This window comes from Pleuronectes platessa, chromosome 24 (assembly GCF_947347685.1).
Source record: "Pleuronectes platessa chromosome 24, fPlePla1.1, whole genome shotgun sequence".
In the NCBI taxonomy this organism is placed as follows: Eukaryota; Metazoa; Chordata; class Actinopteri; order Pleuronectiformes; family Pleuronectidae; genus Pleuronectes; species Pleuronectes platessa.
This window is the reverse complement of record NC_070649.1, coordinates 11,111,306-11,133,275: the sequence shown is the minus strand read 5'-3', so window position 1 is coordinate 11,133,275 and position 21,970 is coordinate 11,111,306. Positions and strand designations below refer to the sequence as shown.

Sequence of the window (21,970 nt, the reverse complement as noted above, 5' to 3'; positions counted from 1 at the left end):
GTTAGTACTTGGATGGGAGACTGCCTGGGAATACCAGGTGCTTTAAGCTTTTTTCCGCTTTTACCTGACGTATTTACATGTATAAATAAGGCTCAGTGGGTGGCTTCATTCGCTTACGGCCACACCAACCTGAATACGCCCGATCTCGTCTGATCTCGGAAGCTAAGCAGGGTCGGGCCTGGTTAGTAATTGGATGGGAGACTGCCTGGGAATACCAGGTGCTGTAAGCTTTTTCCCGCTTTTACCTGACGTATTTACATGTATAAATAAGGCTCAATGGGTGGCCTCATTCGCTTACGGCCAAACCAACCTGGCACCCCCTACAGTGTCGGAGTACGTAGTGTTTTTTGGACAGCCGCATGGTGAATTGTTTGTTCTGGTGGAGAGAGTTTTTTGGACTGTTGTTATCTGGCTTCACAACCCAGTTATTTTGTGTTTTTTTTCGTCCCCCGCAGTCATAGACTGTTGGGGGATCGCCCTGAGTTAATATATATATATATACTTTTCCAGTCTTTTTTGTTCTTTTGCTACTGTGGAGGCTGGAGTGATCCGGGGCCTAGCTTCGGCGAAGCCACCGGGAGAAATGAGTGCCGGCGGGCAGCGAGCTGGAGGGACGGAGAATGGAGCAGGACGCGAGGTGGAGGAGGACGGAAAGAAAAAGGGAGAAGCTGGCGGGTTGAGAGGAGGAAGGAGCATTGCGGAGGAGTCGGGAGGAGAAAGGAGAGAAGGAGAGAGCGGGGGAGATGGAAACGGCAAGGCGGCTGGAGACGGGCAAGAGCAGGTGGCTGGAGGAGAAACAGTGGACAGGATAAGGAAGACAGAGCGCAAGTATGAAAGGCGGCTCACGGTATGCGTGGAGCAGTGCGGGGACGTTATACCTATAGGCGAATTAATGAAGGCTATGGCGGTTGTGTGCGGTGAAATAAGGGCTTGTAGAGTGCTGGCCCTCGGGAAGCTGGAGGTGACGGTGTGCGGAGAGAGGGGGAAGGACCGTCTGATTGACGGCTTTAAAATACACAATACTAGGATAATTGCCAAAGAACTATGCAATGATGAGCTGGTGGTTTCTTTTCTCACCCTGCCAGCGTACACATCTGACGAGGAAATCCTTGACAAACTAAGTGGGTGGGGAGTCCGGGCGCTTTCGTCCATTAAGAGGAGGATGTGGCCGGGCACCAATATAGCCGATGGAACAAGGATTGTACGGGTTAAATTTAATGAGCTTGTGCAATCCTTGCCGTATTCCACGAAATTCAACACGGCAACGGGTGTTGAATATTTCAGAGTGATCCATGACCGTCAAATGAAGGTGTGTAGGAGTTGCATGCAGCCTGGCCACATCCTGCGTGAGTGCCCGGACTTCACCTGCCACAATTGCGGATGTCAAGGCCACTACGCCCGGGAGTGCGCCACAGGGGTGGCAAAATGTCGGATGTGCCGGAGGAGAGAGAGAGACTGCATATGCCCGGTGGAGGAGGAGGCGGAGGAGGACGACAGCGAGTCGGATAGTGGCGAATCGGGGGCGCCGGACGGTGGTGGTGGTGAGGACGAGGAAGGAGAGAATGAGGGCATGGGCGCGAGCATGGACCAGGACGGTGCCTCTGGGGGGAAGGATTACCCCACGTTGCTGGAGGAGGAGCTCACCTCGGGCCAGCCTGCAGACCTGGGCCTGAAGGGAGAGCTGAGCAAGGGCCTGCCGCGGCGGCTGGGAGACAGGAGCGTAAGAGGCAGAGGTGAAAAACGGGAAGGGGTAAGAATGTTTGGGGATGGAACGGGGAAAACTGTACTTAAAACGACTTGGGGCAATGATGAGGTGGGGGAGAGTGGGGATTTTGTTGATAAAACTGTGAGGGAGGGGAGCTCGGGGAGTGATATGGACATGGAGGAGCTAAGGGAGGCGAAAAAAAGGCTGTCTGCAAAGCAAAAAACGGAGGGGAGTGGGAAGAAGAACAAGAATCGTTAATTTATTAATGAAGGTTAATGTGCTAGCCGGCTAATTTTGGAGGTGGGAGAGTGACGGAGTTTTGTGTGGGATTTTGGTTTTGTGTGGTTTTTCGAATGAGGGGTGGATTATTTTTGTGGGTAAATGGTCGAGGTTAAAAGATTCTGTGTTTAGCTGTTCGGTTTGCGCTTTGGGACTGAGGGGCGGTTTAATTTCGAGGGTAAGTGTATTCGGGATAAGATACTGTTTTTGCTGTCTGGTTCTTATTTTTAATTTAAAAGAGAAAGTGTGTTTAGTTAATTGTTTGTGCGGTTTCTGAGGGTGGTTTAATTTGTGGGACTGTTTTCATTTATTTTTATTGATAATAAGTAATTGCATAAAATGGAATATATTTCTGATAATAAAAAAGATTAAAAAAAAAATACGCCTGATCTCGTCTGATCTCGGAAGCTAAGCAGGGTCGGGTCTGGTTAGTACTTGGATGGGAGACTGCCTGGGAATACCAGGTGCTGTAAGCTTTTTTCAGCTTTTACCTGACGTATTTACATGTATAAAAAAGGCTCAGTGGGTGGCATCATTCGCTTACGGCCACACCAACCTGAATACCAGCGGACCCTTATGCAGTGGTGAGAGAGAGCGCAATTTGCATGCGATGTGTAGAATGTGCCTACTGGAAGGAAGATGCTCATAATCAATATCATTGAATTCACTTCCATCAGGCACCACAAGAGGAGCAAGCAGAGGATGGCAGAAGAAGTGCGCCAGGTGGTGCCGGGGCCCACCGCTCAGCTGTTGGGGTCGGAGCGGCTTCCTCCGGCCAGGGCTCTGCTGCAGGAGCCTCTGAGGCCTGAGCAGCCTCTGGCAGTCTCTGAGGCAGAGGACGCCTCTGGCCAGGCTGTCACGCGCAGAGGGCCGCTGGCACCGGCGCTGTTCAACATCCTCGCCAGTACATCCCAGGCCTCTGTAGCCCACACCTCCACAGTCGCGGCCACGTCTGCGGTCCATGCCATCGCCTCCACGTCTGCGGCCCACGCCATCGCCTCCACGTCTCTGGCCCACGCCATCGCCTCCACGTCTGCGGCCCACGCCATCCCCTCCACCTCTGCAGACACCACAGTTGCCTCCAACTCCTCTGCCGTGCCCAAAACCACTGCCTGGCAGAGGAAGGTCCGGGAGGAACAGGAGCGGCGGCGAGCTGCGATGGGCCTTCGCACGAAGAGCAGGAAGAAAACGGAACATTTTATCTGCAAGCGCTGTGGCCAACCAAAGACCCGGGAATACGGCCACAGTTGCTACAGATCCCAGCATTTCTGCTCCCGTGCGGAGGGCCGCTCAGTAGAGGACTGGCTGGAGGAGAAAAAGGCAGAGGAGGTGGCACAGAGACAACAGGTCAGTGACCCGATACCATGTACTGCACCCGACACGCTTCCCACATCATTGTCACTCGTTAACCGTGTCGATCGTCTTGTTGTCTGCAGGCCGCCGAAGCTGCCCTGGCCTCTCAGACCCCCTCCGGCCAGCAGGGAGGGCGGTAAAATGCGTGCAGTTTGTGAGTATGAAATATCAATGCAATGATAGAGAGTGTACATAGATTGCTATTTAAAAAAATACACTCGATTGCAGCACAAAGGACAGGTGTCGGTGCGCACTGCAGGGGCCCCATTTCCAACATGAGACACACTGTCTGGCCAATCAGATTGCCAGCCAGCCAGCCAACCACAAGCCGCTGGTCCAAACGACCTGGCCCTAGGTGTCAGTGCTCACCGCAGGGACCCCATTTCCAACATGAGACACACTGTCTGGCCAATCAGATTGCCAGCCAGCCATCCAACCACGGGCTGCAGATCCAAAGAACCTGGGCACAGGTGTCGGTGCTAACCGCAGGGGGCAGTTCCTGAGAGGAAACGCTCTCGCCGATCAAAGCACAACCCAAGAAGGCTGCGATTGGCCAGAGGAAGCTGCTTGCCCACTGCCGGCCGGCACAGCTGTAAAAGACAGCAGGTCGACGGAACAAAAAAGTGCATTCGACAACTTGTGATCGCGAGGTGAGTGTCTCTCTCTGTCCGTCCGTCTCGCTGTATGCATTGTGTGTACAATTATTAGGCAGCTTCTTTCTCTCAGGCGAAATGGGCCAAAAAAGACATCAATTGACTTTGCTTTTGTTTCATCCTTCCCATGCAGCATGGAAAGGTCACCGTCTTCACCCTCTGCGTCATCGGAGCCGTCGACCTCTGCCGGCCACGTCTCCGCCGCTGCTGCCGCAGCCGCCGCTGCCGTGCCCAGTTCCACCGCCTGGTACAGGAAAAGGCAGGGTGAAAAGCAGCGGCGGGCCGAGGAGATGGGCCTTCCCACAAAAAGCCGAAAAACACGCCCGCAATTTATCTGCAAGCGCTGTGGCCAGCCAAAGACCCAGGAAAACAGCCACAGTCGCTACAGAGCCCAGCATTTCTGCTCCCGTGCAGAGGGCCGCTCAGTTAAGGAGTGGCTGGAGGAGAAAAGGGCAGAGGAGGTGGCCAAGAGACAACAGGTCAGTGACCCGATGCCACGCACGGCGCCCGACACGCTCCCCACTACGCTGACAAAGTCCAAGTCGGACTCCTCCTACAACCCCTCGTCATCCTCATCCAGCCCTGAGCCCTCGACTTCCTCCACCCACAACCCCTCGTTGTCTTCATCCAGCCCTGAGCCCTCGACTTCCGCAAAAGCAGGCAATCCTCCCACTCGCTGCACCGTGTACAGGAGGAGGATGAGGTCGGAGAAAGACCGGAAGGTCCTGAGCGGGGTCATCGTCAAGCCGGAGCAGCCGCTTGATAAATGCGACACCTGCGGCCTATCCCGCCGCCTGGACACGGGCCAGTCTTATTACAGGGGGACTTCTTCTGCGCTGGCAATGAAGGGCCTGGCGGGAAGACTCCACAGGAGTGGCTGGACTCACAGGGCGATGTGCCCATCCCGCGCACCACCCTGTGGAGGATGAAGAAGGCAGTGGAGCGGCCGAAGGAGGAGGAGGGACAGAGGAAGCCTCGTAAGCAGCATAAAGTGCGGACCTGCCAGCGCTGCGGGCATTCTCCGCTCAAAGACTACGGCCACAGCCAGCTGAACCTGCTTCGAGGAAAGGTGTCCTACTGCGCTCTGCAGGACGGCATAAGCGTGGACCTCTGGCAGGCGCGTCAACGGGCCAGGGAGACGGAGGTGTGTATTTGCCTTTTTTCCTTTCTGTGTTTTCTTCATGTCCTGTGACTGACTGTCACTCATTACGCAGGAGACAAAGAAGGAGCAGAGGGAGGAAGGCTGCGAGGAGCAGGAGCAGGAGCCGCGGGAGGGAGGGAGTTCAAAGAGGTACGTTAAACTGTTGTCCTTTTTACTTTGCGTGCCTGTGTGTTTTCGTCATGTTTCTCACACCCGAATGTCTTTTTTTGTTGTTATTCAGGTGGACCCAGAATGACAAGGGAGCTGCCCTGTGTGTGTGTGTGTGTGTGTGTGTGTGTGTGTGTGTGTGTGTGTGTTTTTTGTTTCACAAATAAAAGTACTTATTTCTTTACACTCTTGTCAGACTGCTCCTTTCACATCTTGCCCATGTCTTGTTGCATTTGTCATCATATCGAATCAGTGACTGTGTTAAATGTGATGAAAGGGATGGAGATGAGCTTTATTTATTTAAACTACTATAAATAAATATACATACAATATAATGTTTACAGCTTCATATTAACACCCATCACAGAGGTGAACATAAGGGCTTAATATATCTCCTTCCTGTATTTCTTTCTGAAAAGGATGGAGCTTTATTTAATTAAACAACTATAAATATATATAATGTGTAAAGCTGCATATTAACGCCCATCACAGAGGTGAACATAAGGGCTTAATATATCTCCTTCCTGTATTTCTTTCTGAAAGGGATGGAGCTTTATGTAATTAAACAACTATAAATATATATAATGTGTAAAGCTGCATATTAACGCCCATCACAGAGGTGAACATAAGGGCTTAATAATCTCCTTCCTTTATTTCTTTGTTTATTTATTTACGAGAGGGATGCAGATGGACGAGGGAGGCGGCTCATCCTCCCGTGTTTACATCCGGCCCGTCGGTCCTCGTGGCTCATTTACAAGCCAGGCTCCGACCACCGTGACGCGGGACTTCCTAATCTGATGTGGCGTTCCACATACCGACCTATTATCAGCTCTAAATAGAAGATGGCGCTCTACAGAAGAACCCTGCGGTCATCTTTCTTCAAATATAACTTTTCCGCCGGCGAACAGGCGGAAAAGGCTCTTGCGCTGCAGGGGCAGACCTCGAAGAATGGGCAGCACCCTTTGCGCCTAGTGAGGGAGGATGGTCTCTGCGCCGATTCTAAATCCCCTCCAAGCCACCACCTTTCGGGTTCTAACTTTTTAAGCCAATCAGACCTCGCCTCCTACGCCCGGCTGCTCCCACAGATGGTGCAGCTGATCCAGTGGCTTCGGATGTGCAAGGGCTTTGTGTCGGTGAGGGGCATGGACCGGACGCTGGTGGGGTTCTGTGCGCACGCTGGCATGTCGCTCCAAGCCCTGCACGAGTCCACCAGCACAGAGTGTCAAACGTAAGTATTACGGCCACAGGTGCAGTTGAGGATGCAAGCTGACGCGTGTTGATACGATACTTTAGGCTCTTTTTTCCCGCCTGCAGCTACAAGCGGTGGCTTAAGACCCAGCAGTGCAACATGGGGTCGCGGATGCACACTGTACAGGTGTACATAATGGGCCGGGAAAAAGAAGGGTCAGCAGCAGGGCCGTCGGCTGCTGCCCCTCCTCCAGCTGCTCCCCCGTCTCAGCAGAGAGCTTCACAGCCTGCATTGAGTAAGGCCTGCCTGCCTGGCTGCCCACCTGCCTGCCCTAGCTAATGTGTAGTGTGTTCAAATGTTAATAATCACAATAATGTGTCCTCCTCTGCACAAACGAAGGCGTGCCATCAGCGGCTGAAATAATAGAGCAGTCTGACGATGATGAACTCTTTGCTGCTACCATGGAGGTGGACACACTGCGTGAGTATTTGACTTAAACCTCATTGTTACTATTGTGACAACCCTGGTGTTGACTATATATATATATGCGTGTGTGTGTATGTATATCAGTGTTACAACTTGAGTGTGCATTTTACAGTTTCCCAAGCTGGACCCACCCTGACCAGACCCCAGGTGTCTGCTGGACCCACCCTGACCTGACCCTAGGTGCCTGCCGTTCACCAGCCCGTGGGCGATGCACCTCATCATCCCCCGCTGCTGCTCACCGGTGCACAGGTAAAAGTGCGGGAACGACTTGTGTGTAGTTATCAATATCATCTGCTCGAGTTTAATCTGCATATGCCATGCGCTTGTCCACGAAGCTCCTGCCCAAGGGCTGGAGGCAGACGCTGCTGGAGGAACAGCATGAGTGGTTGGGCCGGGCTCTGTTTACCACCGGCACTGGCAAGCATCCTGTCCTCATCAGCGAGCTGCACCTCTGGTGGAACCCTCCGGGAGCCCGGCGCCTCTACACCCAGATCCCCTCTGCCCAATCCTTGTTCCAGCGCCGGTTTTTCCTGTGGGCGCCCTACAGGATGTGGGCCTACAAGCTGTCCTGCCCCAACTGCAAGCGGCAGCTGACCGGCGCTGGCCTGTACAAGACGGTCCGCCGTGTTCTGGACTTCGGTCGCTGGTACCACATGGGCACGGAGTACCTGGAATGCGCCGGCTGTAAGAAGAAGTATGCAGCGTCGGCCCAAGGCATCATGAGTCAGCTGGACCTGGCTCACCAGGCACATTTTCCGGCTGTGCTCACATACAAGTAAGCTGCAATGTTAAAGTGTGTTAGTGTTTGTCAGTGCGTGTCAGTGTGTGTGTGTGTCTGTGAGCTGACACTAGTCTCCTTGTGCCTTTGCAAGTTGTCTTGCGATAAGAGGGTGGTGGGCATGATGAAGGCCCGGACTTTGGGCAACAGCGCCTCCCGCCTCCGTGCCGCCCTGCTGGAGCAGCACACCGTAGACTGGTTGCTGCGGATCCTGCGCTACCTTTCAGTGCTGGACCAGCTCCTGCTGCCCGGAGTGGCTCTGCAGCAGGTGACGGTGCCGCCCCTGAGAGCTGTCTCCAACGTGCCCTGGCTGATTTCAGTCTACACCAAGGAGGCCCTCGGCTGCCTGGAGGAGACGAAAGCCAGGGTCACTTCAGTCTTTGGGGACATCCTCAAAATTGACTCCACCAAGAAGGCAAGCGCAATAAATAAATAAATAAATAAGTATTATAAATGGCCAACACACCCGCTGGCGATGCTGCCGGGACGGCGGCATGGGTCACCAACGTGGGCAACGAGCACGGGCAGGTGCTCATGTCTGTCCTCACTGAGTCCGAGGGGGACGGGCTGTTGCCCATGGCGGACGGACTGATGCGGCGCTACAGTGCGGCTGGAAAGGCCCCATCTCGGGTCCTGTATGTTGACCGGGACTACTGTTCCGTCGCCGGACGCTGCAAGGTAAAGATGACAACACCAACCACCACACAGACGGGCCGCTTGATTTATCCAACCGAAACAAATGTCTTCTTCTTCTTCTTCAGACGGCGCAGATGTTCGGCGAGTGGGATCAGCTGGTGGTGAGGCAGGACGTCTGGCACCTGATGCGTCACTTCGACCAGGGGCGTCACCACCGACATTCACCCGCTGTATGGCCTTTTCATGTCACGTCTGTCGTTCGCCATTTTTGAGTGGGACGCAGAGGATGTGACATGCCTGCAAGAGGCCAGGCAGTCCCCCCTGGATCCCACGTCCAGAGAGCTGTCCCGTCACGGCCGCCGACGCACCAGTGGCGCGGAGGAGACGGAGCGGCTCATCCAGGAGCTGCTGGAAAGCATGTGGGACGTCACTGACGGCATGGGTGTCCCCCTCATCGACCCCCAGATGATGGAGGACATCTGGAGCACTCAGCGTCGTCATCTCCGCTGCATCCAGGATCCGCCGGGAGTTTTGCTATACGCAAAGACAGGGGAGGTGACCAGGGGCGGCGTGGTGCTGCCCGTCTACCGCTGCGCCTGAGGCTCCACTTCCCTCGAGTCCTTCCACCTCCACCTGTGCCAGTTCATTCCGGGTGAGTGTGTGTGACTCTGTGTGTGACTGTGTCAGGATGACTGACTGACGTCCTTCTCCCTCCTCTGTCTCTCACCTCGCAGGCACGTCTGCCAACGCCCTCCACTTCCAGGTGTACCTGCTGGAGGGCCTGGTGAGGTGGAACGAGGACTGCGCCCGAGCTGCGGTGGCCGGCGGTGCCAAGCTCTCCTTTTTTCTTGTTATTCAGGAGGACACAGAATGGCAAGGGAACTGCCCTGTGCGTGTGTGCGTGCGTGTTTTTGTTTCACAAATAAAAGTACTTATTTCTTTACACTCTTGTCAGACTGCTCCTTTCACATCTTGCCCATGTGTTGTTGCATTTGTCATCATATCGATTCAGTAAGTGTGTTAAATGTGATGAAAGGGATGGAGATGAGCTTTATTTATTTAAACTACTACAAATAAATATACATACATACAGCTTCATATTAACGCCCATCACAGAGGTGAACATAAGGGCTTAATAAATCTCCTTCCTGTATTTCTTTGTTTATGATGTTTCTAACCTCGCCATGAGAGGGATGCAGAGGGATGAGGGAGGGAGGGAGGGAGGGGGGCGGCTCATCCTCCCGTGTTTACATCCGGCCCGTCGGTCCGCGTGGCTCATTTACGTGCCAGGCTCCGACCACAGTGACGCGGGACTGCCTAATCTGATGTGTCGTTCCTAAAGCCGACCGATTATCGGTTAAAAATCGAAGATGGCGCCCTAGAGAAAAAAGCTGCGGACATCTTTCTAGAAATAGAGTTTGTAAGCCAGCAAGCCTATCACTATTGGCCGGTGATTTTAGAACATCTCCTCGCTTATTGGCTTGCTGCACAGGTTGAATTGCTCGAGCGCAAAGCTTGTTCATTCTGCCGGTGAACTTCGCAAGAGACCCATCTAACGGGAGAATAAAGTGCAAAACTAGCAAGCGAGATGGGAGTATCGAACGAGCCATGTGCATTTTTAATGTTCTTTTTTCTGCTGTTTGCTTGTTTCTGTCGAGTGTCACGGTTAAACAATGTATGTACAGTAAGGTCATTGTAATGTCAGCGCCTTATTCCGGCTTAATTCACCGTGAAAAGTCAGTTTTTCACGGTGAATAATGTCCGCTAGCTTCGTTGCGGGCTCCATGTACTTTTACGCCAGGTAGAAGGAGTTTTTCACGGTGAATAATGTTCATACAGACCGCTAGCTTCGTTACGGGCTCAACGTAGTTTTCTGCCGGGTAAAGGGGTGCTTTTCCAGGGGAAGAATGTGCCCACGGACGCTGACCATAGCGCCGGCTCAATGTACTTTTGCGCCGGGAAAGGGTTGCGTTTCATGGTCAATTCTGTCTGTACACTACACTCCTCAACCCGGCCTCATGTAAAATCCTGCTAACTGTACAGGAGTAAGTGGTGTATATGTGTTGTATCCAGAAATGGGCAAAAATACTTTAAAATGTTTTCGATACAAGATACAAAGTACCCCTCAAATAAATGTATTAAAATAAAATACAAAATACTGGTGCCAAAAATGTAATGAAATACAATACATGTATTTTGTATTTAAAATATAGGAAATACTTTTTCTGGAATTTACGTTTACTCACAATTTTAACAGCCCATAAACTTTGGCTTTGTATCAACAAGAAAATATTCATCACATTTGAATAGCATCACACATTAGGCCTATGTTTACCATAAAAGCAAAATATGTCATTAAAACCAGGTAAAGAGCCTAAATAAATTACTGTACATCAAGTTCTGCACAGAAAAATTATAAAAGGTAAAAGGTCAAAAGTAAAACAAATCGAAAATTACTCCACTCTTAAGTATTTAGTTACAAATGACACTAGATTTTTTATCGGCCCAATCAAATACAAATAACAAAATAGTCAAAAGTAATAGAAATAGCCATTCATCTTTCAATCACCTTCTAATGTAAATATCTATATTATCGCCATGGAGTGGTTGTATTCATATTCTTTTGTGTGCTGCTACTGTCTTTTGTGCCTGCCTAAATGTTCCTGGGGATCAATATCAATAGATGGATCTGTCTGTCAATCACAACACAACAATCTGACGCATCTAACTTTGCTGCTTGTCTGCTTAATGTCTTTACAGAATGGATTTCCGTCCTGTTTTCAGGTGCCTTCCTTCCACCAAAACTCTGATCCAATTTAACTGTGTAAAGGGACCAGACTGTGCGTGACATTGATGGATGGTACTTCATGGTCACAGAGTACCTGGAATGAAGTTCTTGCAAGAGAAGGTACTCGGCGCAAGACATCAATAGACAGCTGGACCAGGCTCACCAACCAGCTGATACAGTGGCGTCGGATGCTGAGCGGCGTCAGCAGGCTGAGTCAGAAGTACATGGCGAAGATGCTCCGAGCCCTGTACGAGGCCACCAGCACAGAGTGTCAAACGTAAGTATTTCGGCCACAGGTGCAGTTGAGGATGCACGCTGACGCGTGTTGACACGATACTTTGTTATTTTTCCCGTCTGCAGCTACGTGCGGTGGCTTAGGACCCAGCAGGTCAACGTGGGGTCGCGGATGCACACCGTACAGGTGTTCATACTGGGCTGGGACAAAGAAGGGTCAGCAGCAGGGCCGTCGGCCGCTGCCCCTCCTCCAGCTGCTCCCCCGGCTCAGCAGAGAGCTTGGCAGCCTGCATCGAGTAAGGCCTGCCTGACCTCTTCGCTGCTGCCATAGAGGTTGACACACTGCGCGAGTGTATTTGACTTCAACATCGTTGTTACTATTGTGACAACCCTGGAGTTGTCTGCTGTGTTTGTGCATGTGTATGTGTTTCAGGCTCCTGTAGGCGGAGTCAGACCCTAGTGATCAGCAGTGATGTGACACACCTGGGGGACCACTTCTTAAGAGGCCTTTCATTGAATCTAACGCAGCTCATTGAAAGCCCAACACCCCAATTTGAAGTGTCCAGATAAATCATCTTTAATTGACTTGGTCTTGACTAATGTCCCGCACAAGTATTCGATGTCAGGTGTTTTTGCAAATGATATTAGGGACCACTGTGTGATTGCTGCAGTCAGAAATGCCAAAGTTCCAAAATCCAAACCTCGTATTTTGATAAAACGTAAGATGAGGGCCTTTGTTGAACAGGCGTTCTTCCGTGATTTATATGATCTTAATTGGGATCGTATTGAATTAATTAATGATGTAGCGACTGCATGGCAATTTTTCTCTGAAGGTTTATCTTCCCTGCTTGATAAACATGCTCCCTTCAGAAGATATAAGGTTAAGGGGAGGGATAATCCCTGGTTCACGCCCGATTTAGCCGATCTACTGCATAATAGAAATCTTGCCTGGGCTAAGGCCAGAAAGACACAGTCTTAGGCAGATAAACTTATATTTAGGCAACTCAGAAATTGTTTTACCTTTCTTATTAAAAAAGCAAAGTCTAGCTTTTATCTCTCTGCAATAACGAAAAATTTAAACGACCCTAAAAAAAATTGGAAAGTGATCAAATCTATCTCAGCCACTGATAAGCAAACTCCCACCCTGTATTGTTAATGATGCTACCACTGTAACTGACAGGGCTACCATACTTGATTGTTTTAATATTCATTTTTCTCCCTCTGGTTCCTTATTCTCTCGGTCTTCTTCCACGATTGCTATGCCTGCCCTCAATATTGCGTCTTCTGCCCCAGATGTTGGAAACATGTCTCTAGGCCTTATCTCTGCTGGTCAACCTTCCTTTGTTTTTAGGTTGTTTTCAGTGGAAGAGGTCCGTAGAGCTCTTTGCTCTCTTGATATCAGTAAATCTGCAGGCCCAGATCACTTGGAACCATATTTCTTAAAGTTAGCAGCTGATTTTATTGCCAAACCGCTCCAATATCTTTTTAACCTCACTATCACCACAAATTGTATTCCTGAAATTTGGAAAGTCGCTTACATCCTTCCCCTGGTCCCTCCCTGGTATGCTATAAGACTGTGTTACCCACCACCGTCCCTATTACCCCCTTTATTCTATTAGCTAACACCTTGGCTAATATTTTGTAATCACCGTTCAGCATACTAAGTGGTCTGTAATTTTCTAATCTATCCTTACTCCCTTTTTTATGTTTTATTATAACTAACCTTGTCGACATACTTTCTGGCATTTCATTTTTCTCCTCTATCCAACTGAATAATCTATTTAATGCTGATATCAGTTCCTCACTGAATTCAATATAGAACTCCCCTATTATCCCATCTGTTCCCGGACTTTTGTTTCTCCGTAACTCACTTATTGCTTTGCCTATTTCTTCTATTCCTATCTGTCTCTCACACGTTTCCCTGTCCTCTTTGCTCAGCCTGTCTTTCACTTTTCCTAATACGTGTCTACTACTCGCCTCCATGTGTTTTAACACCTCTCATGAGCACCTGCTCAATAATGAGATCAGTGGACAGTCCCGCCCAAAACCTGTTGCTCCGCCTCACTACGTGAAATCCCTCCTCAAATTTGTTGTGGACATTTGGATGTGTTTAAGGTAGGGCTGTCATCATTTGCAGGTATACATAGGCTGACTTTGCATATAGTCTGTGTCCAGAAGCGGCAAAGTAGGGTAGCATATCATGAACATACTGAAGGTGCAATCTCCAGATGCCTGTCCTCTCAGCTTTGACAAAGTTTCTCAGAATATCAATCATGTCCATGTACTGCAGCCAAAGCTGTACTGTCCTCATATGCATTGTTTCCTTCTTGTTGTTGAGTGCACTCTGGATTCTCTCAAAAACATCTGCAGAACAAAGTTCTTTCATCGGCATGTTAGAGGACATGACCTGGTCATATAGCTCACTTGCAGTACTCAAGTCAGTTGTGACTGTTTCTTGGGTATCGGGAACTTCCTCATCTGGCTCAGTATCAGCGGCCGGCGTCATCTCAACTGGAGGTTGTTCTACTGTATCTTTGGTTGGTATTGGCACATTGTAAGCATCAGCCAGCAACACAGTGTTAAGTGCGGCATCCACTAGCATGTGACCACGAACTGCCCTGGACACAATCCTGCCAGACATCATGTGGCACACTGTATTTCCAGCATATACCACCTCTAGTAGCTCCTCCAGTCCAGACCCTGCCATTAAATGTCCAATGCTACCCAAGAAGCTCATTTGCATGTGAAATCCCCCAAGCCTGAGGACTAGTCGCTTGAGTTCATTGTTGCTTGGCTGACACTGGATAATGGTCAAGGCTTTCCAGAAAAGGGGTTGGTCGAACGTCAGAACAGGGGTCACATCATACTGCAGAGCTTGAGTTGCCACGAACCTCAATGTTGAGTTTATGCAGGATTCATCACTGGGATCAAGATCAATCAGTGGAAGGAATGTTACTGAAGCTCTCTCAGGGTGTTCACCTAGATGCAGCATCTGCATCATACCAGACCATGATGGCCTTTGAGAGTGAAGGAGTAGGGATGTCGTCCACAAAACATCCAGCTGTGATGTTTTGATATCTGCTGGCAACAGAGCCGGTGGCTGATACACAATAGGTTCACGTATAGGAGGAATCTTAAAGTACTGAATGTTTATGCAACCAACCGCAGCAATATCTGCAGCAGTCACTTGGATCTTTGGAACAGGTTTGTTTTGTTGCATTCCTGGTGTAATACAAGCTATTATAGCCATTCCATGGAACGTCCCAGTGCCATCAATGGTTGCCACATTGTGGTCGATGTTGTCTTCAACATATTGTATATGATGCTCTTCTGTGAATCCAGGGATCTCAGTCCCATGTGCCACTGCTGCACACTGTTCATACTTCATCACATCTGCATAGGAACAGGCAAAACCATGCTCATGAAGTGTCTTAACCAAAAGGCGTGACGCAAAATGGTGATGCATCTGGACGCCTAGGCCAAGCTGAAGAGGTGCAAGCATCGTCCTTGTATCAATGTTTTTACCAGCAAAAACATACACCACCCACCTCACCCGGAAATGTCTTGTCTTATCTGTTGTGCCTGTGCACTTTATGTTTCAACGTGGGAGAGTGGGAAACGTCCTATCGATTCCTTGTATTGACAATAAAGCTACTACTACTACTACTACTACATATTCCGCAGTAGAACTTGTAGTGACTCTGGAACATAGCTTGCAGCAGCTGAAATGTCACTTGAGTCTGGGTAAGAATCGTTTAGGACTTCCATGAATGTGACATCAGTTCCAATTAACTTTGCAGCGGTTTTTAATTATATTCAGCTTCTAGTCGTCTCGATTCTTAGATTTTGGTTGCTTGTGAAATTCACGAAGAATTGAGTTGGCTGAGTCTCGCAAAGTGACTACACATTGATTTTCCAGGCAAGTCATTATTACTCTCTTCAAAGTGTTCCTTTATTTAAATTTTCATCTACTTTGCACAATATGGTTCACAAACTGTGTCTTGCAAGTACTCTGTCATCTTTACCAGAAGGTCTTGAATAGTAATTTGTTCATCATCGTATTCTTCTAAAAAGTTTCCCACCTTTAGGAATGCTGTTCTCTCATAATCCTCAGGTTTTCTGACTTTGAATCTTTTGGGTTTGTTGCCAGGGTTTGCAGAGAATTGACTCGGAATATTCTTTATATTTCGAAAGTTAATGTTGCATATGTTGTGGTATATAACATCAGCTGCATCAAGGTCATGGACAGATGATATTATCCTCAAAACTGTATGAGACCATTCATCTTTCCTTAAGTGGCAAACCTGCACAATCCTTTCCTGGAAGTTTCCTGTTCTTACTGGGTAGATATCAATTTTCTCTCTCTGCTTATTTTTATTATCTATTTCAGTTGGCATATGATCTGTCTCCAGGAATTGTCACTAAACTACTTCCACGTTGAGCACTGGCACGGTTCACACCATTGTTGCCTTTTGCTCGTAGAACAACCGATGTCTTTTCATCACTGAAAGACTCTTTACATATTTTACACTTCTCCATTTCTCCCTGTTTACATACATTTCACACTGCATGAACAAAAAAGAAAAGAAAACAGTGTTGTATAGCAATGAAATTAGGCCCAATATAATTTGCTAGTGCTGGCAAGCCAACGTTAGTTCGTTTCAGTAGTCTAGGCGATGCTACTTCAAGATGAAAAGTAGTTTTAGCCTTAAGCAAAATGTGTCTTCAGTTAAATGTCTAGTTAGAAAAGAGTTGGTAACTTAAAATGTTCCGATTGGGTTACTGGCACACATCTTGGATTGATGAGAATTAAACATTTTTCCTCAACTAGGATTTCTTAGGACTTTTAGTATTTTGTTCATTCCATTCGTTCGTTCCATGTATCATTACAAATTTTTTATTTTTCATGTATACCTTTTACCATGTACATTTTTATTGTGGTAGGAGTAAAGGAAATTTGTTTGCCTATTTGGGTGTATTTCGGGCATTTCGATAAGTGTATGGCTCATTTGAATATTAAAATGAATTTTCAAAGAAACTTCTAATACAATTTCTTTTACCTTACATGGGTACTTTCATTGTGTAAAGTTTCATTTTGATAGGAGTAAAGGAAAAAAATAGCCCCATCGGGTGTATTGTTGCCTCGCCTTAAGGCCTCTGTATGCTTCTCCGAGTCCTTTGCGGACTGACGGACGGACGGATCGGACGGACCCTTTTTGATTTATAGTTCTACGAGCCTTTTTGTTGTGAAAACAATTCACCGCCAGAACAGTAGATGGCGCAACTGAAGTCAAGCTTAGAGAAGCCTACCTCATGAGGTATATAGAAGAAGTCCACGCTGGTTTATTTACGTCCTCCCGGCTCCTCACACACAGTGAACGGTGTCAACTAACAGAAAAAGGATGTTGATGACGCGACAGTCTTTGCTGAATAAAGTGACACCCAGCGGGTCAAAATGCTTTTGTTATCGTGTCTTAACGCAGCGGTTCCCCGGTCTTGTTTCCAAACTGTGTTGCTAATTCAACAGCTGCAACAGCTTGAAGCTACACGGAGGCAGCTAGCTTCCACACACAGTCAGCAGGGACAGCCGATACTAGCTACTACCAAGTGTTTGCTTCTAACCTGACGGTGTTTGAGAAACAGTGTCATGAGAGCCGTGGGATTAAAGTCAGCGGGTTTTTGCGCTGTTCCCAACGCAGTTAGCATGGTGGCTAGCCCGCTATCCCCGTTACCAAAGTTCGTTATAACCGTATGTGACCGTACACACATGCTGTAAGTGCTCTAACCAGCCACCGTCAGCCGGACAACGCCGCTGGCTTAACACACTTGTCACATTAATCATAGAGTCGTAGTTGTGATTTAGGTTTATTGTGATTTAGGGAATGAAACAGGAAGTTAGAGGTCGGGAAATAACGATGTCCCGAAATGCTGGTGTTAGCTGACCAATCACAGCCAAGGGCTATCCGTTGGCTGTCCGCCATTTTGACGTGTAGTTAGAAAAATGAGAGCTGCACGAAAAGCTCTGCGAGGAGCCGCGGAGAGGCACGGAGAGGGCGTTTCACGTTGGAGAGGGCGGTCCTATCTGTCCGTGTTCGTCAAAACGGAGAAGCATACATAGGCCTTTATTGGCACACATCTCGGATTGATGAGAATTTAAAATTTACTAGGTTTTCTTAGGACTTTTAGTATGTTGTTCTGGAAACCCTCATAGAAAGAATTTATACTGAAAATAATTATTTTACCTTGACTTTAAGGAAAAGACAGAACACTGAGAGGCATATGAGGATAAATAAGAAAAATAAATCTAAGAACAAAAAATGAATATCCGTAATAAACAATGGCAACGATTTCTTCATTTAATGCCCGAGGGATACGAAAAAAAGGTCTCTACCAGCTTTGAACATCTAGAGATGGAAATGCTTGTCCATTCTTCTTGGCAAAAAGCTGAAGCTCAGTCAGATTGGATGGACACTGTTTGTGAACAGAAATTTTCAAGTCTTGACATAGATTCTCAATTGGATTTAGGTGTGGGCTTTGAATGGGCCATTTTAAGACATGAACATGCTTAGATCTAAACCATTCCATTGTTGCTCTGGCTGTATGTTTAGGGTCATTGTCCTGCTTGAAGATGAACCTCCGCCCCAGTCTCAAGTCTTTTGCAGACTGCATCAGATTTTCAAAAAGGATTGCCCTGTATTTAGCTCCATGCATCTTTTCCTCAATTCTGACCAGTTTCCCTGTACCTGCTGAAGAGAAACATCCCCATAACATGATGCTACCACCACCATGTTTAACGGTTGGGATGGTGTGCTCAGGGTGATGGGCAGTGTTGGGTTTCCGCCACACATAGCGTCTTGCATCGAGGCCAAAAAGTTTTATTTTGGTCTTATCTGACCAGAGCACCTTCTTCCACATGTTTGCTGTGTCTCCCACATAGCTTGTGGCAAACTCCAAATGGGATTTCTTATGATTCATGTGTCATGGGTACTTGCCACGAGGCTCTCCAACACACAGCCAGAGATGGAATTTGTCCTTAACATCTTTAGTCTCACCACACACGTGCACAAACAAATACTTAAATCACATACACAAAGTTATTAGCTGTCCAGCTTCCTTCTGCTCTCCTCAGGTATCTCGAGTCTGTGAGTCTCTGAGGCGCCTTTTAAGTGTGAGGATCAATCAGCTAACAGCTCTCACCTGCGCTGATTGATCCTCTGTGGTGCAGGTGAGGGTGCTCTCCCCGCCCCCCTCCCCTCCACAGTTCCCTTTCAACAACGGCTTCCTTCTTGCCACTCTTCCATAAAGGCCAGATTTGTGGAGTACACGACTAATAGTTGTCTTGTGGACGGATTCTCCCACCTCAGCTGTGGATCTCTGCAGCTCCTCTGGAGATACCATGGGCCTCTTGGTGGCTCCTATGATTAATTTAATCCTTGTCCGGCTTGTCAGTTTGGTTTGACAGCCTTGTCTTGGTAGGTTTGCGGTTGTGCCATATTCTTTCCATTTTCTGATGATGGATTTTATGGTGCTCCGTGAGACGTTCAAAGCTTGGGATATTTTTTTAAAACCTAACCCTGCTTCATAATCCTCCACAACTTTATCTCTGACCTGTTTGCGGAGCTCCTTGCAGACATGTTGACCCGATTTACTAATTCTGTGACTTGCAAGTGTGACTTGTGAAGACTATTGGCCAGATCTTTGTTAGGGGTTTCACAGTAAAGGGGGTGAATACATATGCACTCAACACTTTTCAGATTTTTATTTGTAAATACTTTTGAAATCCATGTAATATATCCCCCCACTTCCAAATGATGGACTATTTTGTGTTGGTCCATTACACAATGAAATAAATTATAATCTGTGGTTATGCCATGACAAAATGTAGAAAAGTCCAAGGGGGGTGAATACATCAATCCAAGGCACTGTATGTGTTTCAAAAACGACTCATCGAGGAAAATGTTAGAGTGATAAGGGTGAAGGGTCTGAGTGATGTGTGGAGTGAAAGGAATCCTGAGGGAAGGATATTCTCCAGGAAAAAACAGAACAGAGAGAGAAAGAGAAATGAGGCTAAAAAAAGAGTTAGGCAGAAAGGGCTGAAAAGGAAAGTGATTACAACATAGAGTATATAAAGATAAAAGAAGAACTGAAGAGATAGAACAGGGAAAGTGTCAGGGAGCAATAATAAGAAGGATAGCTAAATATGCCATAGAGGGAGAAAAATGTACAGGTTATTTCTTAGGGCTGTAGAGGATAAAGCAGACAAATTATTATTCAGAACAAGAAGAGGGAAAGGAAGGGGAGAAAATCGCAGATTTTCTAAGAGTACAATAACTTTACAGAGATTTATTCAGGAAAGAAGAGAAAGATAAAGAGAGTAGCAGACAGGTGTTAGATAAAGTGAAAGCTAGGGTGAGTAAAGATGGGAAATGTGTGAGAGACAGATAGGAACAGAAGTCATAGACAAAGCAATAAGTGAGTGAGGAGGAAACAAAAGTCCGGGAACAGATGGGATAATAGGGGAATTTTATATTGAATTTAGAGAGGAACTGATCCCAGTATTAGATAGATTATTCAAATGGTTAGAGCAAAAAAAAAATGCCAGAAAGTATGCCAAGAGGGATAATGAGAAATATATATAAAAAGGAGGTAAGTATCGATTCATAAATTACAGACCACTTAGCATGCTGAACGGTGATTACAAAATATTAGCCAATGTGTTAGCAAATAGAATTAAGGGGGTAATAGGGACGGTGCTGGGAAACACACAGGCTTATAGTATACCAGGGAGGGACATAGCAGACACAATAAGTAGTATCAGAGATGTTATAGCACACATGAAAGAAGTTAACGGAGGAATAGTGGTTAGTTTAGATTTAAATAAAACATTTGATAGGGTAGACCATGGGTTCCAAAAGTGGGGGTCGTGAGACACAGAGGGTGGGTCGCGAGATGGAGTCCAAAAAATAAAATAAAAAACATAAATATGAGTTGTGTAGCCGAGCGTTTTGTGCCGTGCTATATCAGGCCTCAGCCAAAAGAGGACAGAAGAGAGGGTTATTATCTCGGAACATCACACCCGTTTATTATGTTTCATTCCACAACAATTATTCTCACAGAACCCCCTTCAGTTATAAACCCACTTTCAAAATAAGAGTCCCCACAAACAACCCGCTTACCACAGGAACTACACATTAACCTTCAACAAAAAAATAATTAAATAAAATAGCGTACAGTTGAAATTAGAATAAAACCATACAATAAAAACATTTCCATCAGTTTTTTCCTTTTTCTTGGTTGACCCATGAGGTAATTACGACATGGATTAGCAGAACGAGCGAGAGTTGCAAGGCTAAAAGAAAGTCCTTACTAAACAGACAATCCCAGTCGCAGCTCAAAGGGCATCATTGGAGGTCAACCCAGTCTCATCAGAAAACGTTCAATGGCAACGTTGGTCCACTTGGAACGACGTTACCATCTCACAATCTGGCCTCTCAGATTGTGAGATGGTAACATTTAGTCCTCCCATTGTTTTGCATTGGCGTGTTCTCACGTCACGTGACTCTCAAGCTCCCGTCTGCGGAGAGGAAAACATGGCGGAGATTCCCTGTTTTTTCAGATAAAAATATAATTTTGTAACTTAGTTTGGGCATAAAAATACATTCTGACACCATTTCTAGCGAGAAATGTGCTCTTTGCTTCCACAGTCTTCAGCCAGTTCGTGCTTATGATAAATATTTTAATAGTTATCACGCATGTTTTTATCAATGCTATGATGGTTGCCATGCCACCACGGCGCAGCTTGGTGTTTAAATCACAGTCCCTGCGTGGTGTCCTTCAGTGATCGTGAATGTTATTCATGTTATATTATAGTAATATTTGAGGCTAGATTACATCTCTAATGAGAAGGATCCTGCGAGTCTGTTCATACCGAGGCCGGCCCGAGTGCGCGACCGGACCGAGTGCGCGAGCGGACATGACGTGTGGCTGTCGTAAAAACCCTATTTGTAAACAACCAGTCCTTTAACTCGGGGCTGCGTCATAAACACGGAGCGCTTGGAAGACCACGATGTCATCTTCCTTCGGTCAGGTAAGTAGTTTATTGTTTTTAAAGATCGTTACGATCTAGGTTTACAGTCCGAGTGCGGAGAGAGTCCGTCAATCCACACTATGGACGCTGTTCATCAGCTAATACGCCATTGTTAGCCACATGCTTCAGCCCACGGTAGCCTGTGCTACCTGGGAGGTGAATACATGGTTGTTGAAACCAGTTCAAGACGCTTAGCTCATCATTGAGGGACGCTACAATATAAATATAAACATGAATTTGATTTATGAATGCTTTAGATTAATAAGGAGTGTATTTGTCTACCATTACTCCACAATATCAGATCAATTTGGTTTAATGTATAGTATGCAATATGACAATAATGTTTTCATGTTATGGAGTTGCGATTCATTTTATAAAACAATTGCTATGTTCTGTTTTTTTAATCAAGGAGGATCAAAGTGAAGCTACAGGAGTTTCATTAACGTCAACAACTTGGACCGAACAGTTTGTTT

At 47.2% G+C, this 21,970-nt stretch overlaps 2 non-coding genes across 2 annotated transcripts in view; both read left to right on the top strand.

Annotated features, from left to right (window-relative positions):
* Positions 1-49, top strand: part of LOC128434875 (5S ribosomal RNA) — a 119-nt gene extending 70 nt beyond the window's left edge. Inside the window, exon 1 of the ribosomal RNA XR_008337547.1 lies at positions 1-49. This exon is cut by the window's left edge and continues 70 nt beyond it. This is a non-coding gene — a ribosomal RNA (5S ribosomal RNA).
* Positions 50-111: 62 nt separating this feature from the next.
* On the top strand, positions 112-230 carry LOC128433831 (5S ribosomal RNA). Its single transcript, XR_008336536.1, has one exon. It is a non-coding gene; the product is annotated as a 5S ribosomal RNA (ribosomal RNA).
* The last annotated feature ends 21,740 nt before the right edge of the window (positions 231-21,970 follow it).